Below are 6,178 nucleotides of genomic sequence, written 5' to 3'. Positions count from 1 at the left end.
CAAGGCAGAGCTGGGATTCGATACGATGTATTCGAGATCCCAGCTCTGGTTGAAACGTGTGTTTTTACCGCTGCACCACCTGAGCGGCCTTCCAATAGTGATTTTAAGTTTCTATTTGATTTTCTCATTTCTATAAATAAAATATTTGCTCATTCATTGTCTGTGTTACCACTGCTTTATCCTATTCAGGGTCATGAAGGGTGCAATTCACAAAAGGTACAAAACACCCTAAAGCAGTGGTCCACAACCACCGGGCCGCGGACCGGTACCGGTCCATGGGTCATTTATTGCCAGACTGCACAGAAAGAATAAATAATTAGAGATCGCTACAGGAGCAACTTAATTTCTCAAACTCTTTGGGTGTTACTGTCTTCTATCACCACTAGGTGGGAGCAGCGTCTCGTTGCAGCAAAAAAAGCTTAGGATTCACATAGAATTTTCATTCTTTTTTATATGCATTTTCTCCCCATTTTCCTCCCGATTTAGCACACTCAATTTTTTGTCTTCCGCTGCTGAGAGATACCCGATTGCATCTGAGGAGAGCACGTCGCTGTACACGCCTCAGCCCTCCTCTTCTCACCCCTGCATTTTGCACAGGGGTCTCTTCCGCCAATCAGGGTCCTTACACAGCGTATGAAGACCCACCCACCCACACATAGTCCGGCCCCCACCCTGCAGATACGGTCAATCTGCTGCAGGCACTGCAAATAATGCCCGCTAGATGGCACCCAGCCGACCGGCGGCAACACCGAGTTTCGAACCGAGGAGTTCAGAAACTCGGTGCTGGTGTGCTAGCGGAATACCCCACTGCGCCACCTGGGTGCCTGAATTTTTATTCTGTAGTTACTCTATTTTAAATTCTTCCTCCCCCGCCGGTCCATGAAATTATATCTTATATAAAACCGGTCCGTGGTGAAAAGAAGGTTGGGGACTGCTGCCCTATAGAGGTCGCCAGTCCATCACAGGGCAAACACACACTAATTAACTTGACTGCATGTGTTTGGACTTGTTGGATGAAACCGGAGCTCCTGGAGGAAACCCATGCAACCATGGGACCGGACCACTACACCTGGGAGTCCACGTGCCACCTTCGCTCGTAAAAGTTTTGTACACTAAATTAAATAGTCATCATTACAGCAACAATTTCACTATCTGCTTTACATTTTCAGCAGACTCCTTAATCCGAAGAGGTCAAGAGAGACTTTATTGGCTGATGTGGTGCTTGAACCAGTGACCTTTCAGTTACTAGTCCTGTACTTTATCCACTGAGCTACCACTGCCCTTGTCTCACCTGTAAGCACTGTGTCTAAACACACTCTGAACACGCATACACACACATTTACTTAGTTTCATTCTGGGGCACTTTAAACCACAACTTCTGTATGCTTTTAAGAGATGAGAGGAAAGAACATGCCTACCTAACTACCTAACCTGACCAGGAGTAAAGATCAAATTCAGGATTTTGAACACCATGCTGCTGTATTGCACTCCTTTCTACCTGCTGCATCACCATGCTGCCAGGGGAAAACATGTCTAGGTCAAAAACTTACATTTACATTTTTGGCATTTAGCAGACGCTCTTATCCACAGAAGTACTTCCACAGTGAACATTTCCCTAATACAACCCCTGGCAAAAATTATGGAATCACCACTCTTGGAAGATGTTCTTTCAATTGTTTAATTTTGTAGAAAAAAAAAAAATCACAGACATGCCACAAAACTATCATTTCTCAAACTGTCAACCCTCTGGCATTAAGAAACAATAAAAAAAGAAACAAATATAATAGTTGTGGTCAGTCACAATTGCTTTTTTTTAGATAAAGTAGAGGAAAAAAATATGGAATCACTCAAATCTGAGGAAAAAATTATGGAATCATTAGAAAACACTGCACCATTATTACTTTGTTGCACCACCTCTGGCTTTTATAATGGTTTAAACTCTCTGAGGCATGGAGTTAACTAATGACAAACAGTATTCTTCATCAATCTGCCTTCAACTGTCTCTTGCTGTTGCCAGATCAGCTTTGCAGGTTGGAACCTTGTCATTGACCATTTTCTTCAATTTCCACCAGAGATTTTCAAATGGATTGAGATCCGGACTATTTGCAGGCCATGCCATTGACATTATATGTTTTCTTGAAGGAAAGTTTTCACGTCCTTTGCCCTATGGCAAGATGCATTATCATCTTGAAAAATGAAGTCATCATCACCAAACATCCTTTCAACTGATGGAATAAGAAAAGCGTCCAAAATTTCAATGTGGACTTTGGCATTTATTGAAGACCATCTCCCCTGTGCCTTTACCCGACATGCAGGCCCATATCATCAACAACTGTGGAAATTAACATGTTTTCTTTAGGCAGTTATCTTCATAAATTTCATTGGACAGACACCAAACAAAAGTTCCAGCATTATCACCTTGCCCAATGCAGATTCGCGATTCATCACTGAAGATCACTTTTATCCAGTCACCCACAGTCCACGATTGCTTTTCTTTAGCCTACTTTAACCTTGTTCTTTTCTTTTTAGGTGTTAATGATGGCTTTTGTTTGGCTTTTCTGTATGTAAATCCCATTTCTTTTAGGTGATTTCTTACAGTTCAGTCACAGACATTGACTCCACTTTCCGGCCACTTGTTTCTCATTTGTTTTGTTGTGCATTTTCTGTTTTCAAGAAGTTTTCTATCTTGATGCTTTGATGTCTTACTTGGTCTACCAATATGCTTCCCTTTTACAACCTTCCCATTTTGTTTGTACTTGGTCCAGATTTTAAACACAGCTTACTGGGAACAACCAACATCTTTTGCGACATTCCACAATGATTTATCTTCTTGAAGGAGTTTTATAATCCTCTCATTTGTTTCAACTGACATATCTTGTGTTGGAACCATGATTCATGACAATCTGCTTTGTGCAACAGCTCTCCGAGGTGTAAGCACTCTTTTTAAACTGAAGAATAATTAGCAAATCTAATCTGCTGCAGATGTTTTGTTTTTAAACTGCAAATTACAGAGTGATTCCATAATTTTTTCCTCAGATTTGAGTGATTCCATATTTTTTTCCTCTACTTGATCTAAAAAAAGCAATTGTGACTGACCACAACTATTATATTTGTTTCTTTTTTTTATTGTTTCTTAATGCCAGAAGGTTGACATTTTGAAAAATGATAGTTTTGTGGCATGTCTGTGATTTATTTTTTTTCTACAAAATTAAACAATTGACAGAACATCTTCCAAGAGTGGTGATTCCATAATTTTTGCCAGGGGTTGTATACACTGATCAGCCATAACATTAAAACCACCTCCTTGTTTCTACACTCATTGTCCATTTTATCAGCTCCACTTACCATATCAAAGCACTTTGGAGTTCTACAATTACTGACTGTAGTCCATTTATTTCTCTACATACCTTTTTAACCTGCTTTCACCCTGTTCTTCAATGGTCAGGACCCCCACAAGACCACCACAGAGCAGGTATTATTTAGGTGGTGGATCATTCTCAGCACTGCAGTGACAATGACATGGCGCTGCTGGAGTTTTAAAATGCCGTGTCCACTCACTGTCCACTCTATTAGACACTCCTACCTAGTTTGTCCACCTTGTAGATGTAAAGTCAGGGCGCTGTTGGCTGGATATTTTTGGTTGGTGGACTATTCTCAGTCCAGCAGTGACAGTGAGGTGTGTAAAAACTCCATCAGCGCTGCTGTGTCTGATCCACTCATACCAGCACAACACACACTAACACACCACCACCATGTCAGTGTCACTGCAGTGCTGAGAATGATCCACCACCTAAATAATATCTACTCTGTGGTGGTCCTGTGGGGATCCTGACCATTGAAGAACAGGGTGAAAGCAGGCTAAAAAAGTATGTAGAGAAACAGATGAACTTCAGTCAGTAATTGTAGAACTACAAAGTGCTTCTATATGGTAAGCAGAGCTGATAAAATGGACAGTGAGTGTAGAAATAAGGAGGTGGTTTTAATGTAATGGCTCATCGGTGTAGTTTTAGTAAACAACAGTCAAAGGATTCAAATCCTTTTTTTTTTTTAAGATGCTATTGGAGTTTGGAAAGTGCATGTTAGTTTTCAGCTCAAGTGCTTAGTATGTTTGATTGACATGTTATCTCTTGTACTTTGCTAATAAGAGCTAAATATCTTACCTAGATTATCATATTCTAGTTAATATGCTTTGTTAATTACAATGCTGTTTTATTAAACTCATTTTTTGTCAAATGTTACATTGTTCTTTGCTTTTCCCAAAGAAGATAAATGAGGTGACATGCAGGAAAGCCGAGTCATTCATTTTTTTGTGCAAACTTGAGCAGAATCAATTTCAGCCTGTAAAATGAACTCCACATCCTTGGAATCAACTCAGTTTTCAACGTCTGAAACTTGAAAATTGATTCCCCACCTAATAGAAATGGAACAATTGTTCATTCATTTATTCATTGTCTGTTTTACCACTGCTTCGTTCTGGTCAGGGTCACGGTGGGTCTGATTCCCTGGGCAAAAGGCAGGAAACACCGCGAGTCCATCACAGGACAGACATTACTTACATATACACTGATCTGCCATAACATTAAAACCACCTCCTTGTTTCTACACTCACTGTTCAGTTTATCAGCTCCACTTAGGAGCACTTTGTAGTTCTACAATTACTGACCGTAGTCCATCTGTTTCTCTACATACCTTTTTAGCCTGCTTTCACCCTGTTCTTCAATGGTCAGTTTTTAAGTTCCACTCACTGTCCACTCTATTAGACACTCCTACCTAGTTTGTCCACCTCGTAGATGTAAAGTCAGAGATGATTGCTCATCTATTGCTGCTGTTTGAGTTGGTCATCTTCTAGACCTTCATCAGCGGTCACAGGATGCTGCCCACGGGACGCTGTCGGCTGGATGTTTTTGGTTGGTGGACTATTCTCAGTCCAGCAGTGACAGTGAGGTGTGTAAAAACTCCATCAGCATTACTGTGTCTGATCCACTCATACCAGCACAACATACACTAACACACCACCACCTTGTCAGTGTCACTGCAGTGCTGAGAATGATCCACCACCCAAATAGTACCTACTCTGTAGTGGTCCTGTGGGGGTCCTGACCATTGAAGAACAGCATGAAATGGGGCTAACAAAGCATGTAGAGAGACAGATGGACTACAGTCAGTAATTGTAGAACTACAAAGTGCTTCTATATGGTAAGTGGAGCTGATAAAATGGACAGTGAGTGTAGAAACAAGGAGGTGTTTTTAATGTTATGGCTAATCAGAGTACATCTCACACTAAGGGAAATTTTAAGTTGGTCCAACTGACCTGACTTGACCTAGAGGAAACCCATATGTCCAGACAGAAAGGACTTTGGTTGCCCGGCCAGAGAATCAAATCCATGCTGCCCAGATCCATGATTAATTGCTATATAAGACAATATCTGTCATTTATGCCCATTATGTTTCTGTCATTGACAATTCTGATATAAGATCCCTTAAAAGTGAGAAAGCAACAAAAGCTTGCTGCAAGCCTTTATCCTGCACAGTGTGTTTTTAAGAGAACCGGTGTGTGTTTATGTTTCTGTAAATCTACAACAGTGAAACTGAGATACACAGAGCAAGTGTACACTCACTTGAATCCCTCTAAGTGAAAGGCAGTTTGCATTTCATTTGCATCAGCGGTATTGCTGTCTCTTGCCTCGTGCGTTGACAAGTGGAGCAGTGTTGGCTCTTGCACCTGCACCTTGCTTTGCTGATCTGTATTCATGTAAAAGAAAAAGCAAAGCTATTTTGTGTGGTAACATCACCGAGTCAATTTTGTAAACCCCTTCATGCAGAAAATAAAAGAGGTGTAGATTGGAAACTGTATGTTCTGTCTACGTTATGATAATATGTTATTCTGTACAAGCATAATGCAGCCAAAACATGAATTAAATCATACTACCCTCCCCACATTATTCACACATAAGCCAAAACATTACAACTACCCACCAAATATGCTGTCAAAACTGCTTTGGCAGACATCTGAAGGAGTAATGTGGTATAAGGTATCAGCAGGTCCTTCAACTTCTGTACATTTTAGGTGGAATGTATCACCAGTAATAATGTCCTAAACCAGCAAGCCTCTGATTACTAGTCCAGTGCCTTAACCGCTGAGCTTTACTGTGACAACTTTTATTTCTTAGATCATAAC

This window comes from Trichomycterus rosablanca, chromosome 6 (assembly GCF_030014385.1).
Source record: "Trichomycterus rosablanca isolate fTriRos1 chromosome 6, fTriRos1.hap1, whole genome shotgun sequence".
Lineage (NCBI taxonomy): Eukaryota > Metazoa > Chordata > Actinopteri > Siluriformes > Trichomycteridae > Trichomycterus > Trichomycterus rosablanca.
Note: the sequence above shows the minus strand (reverse complement) of the source record.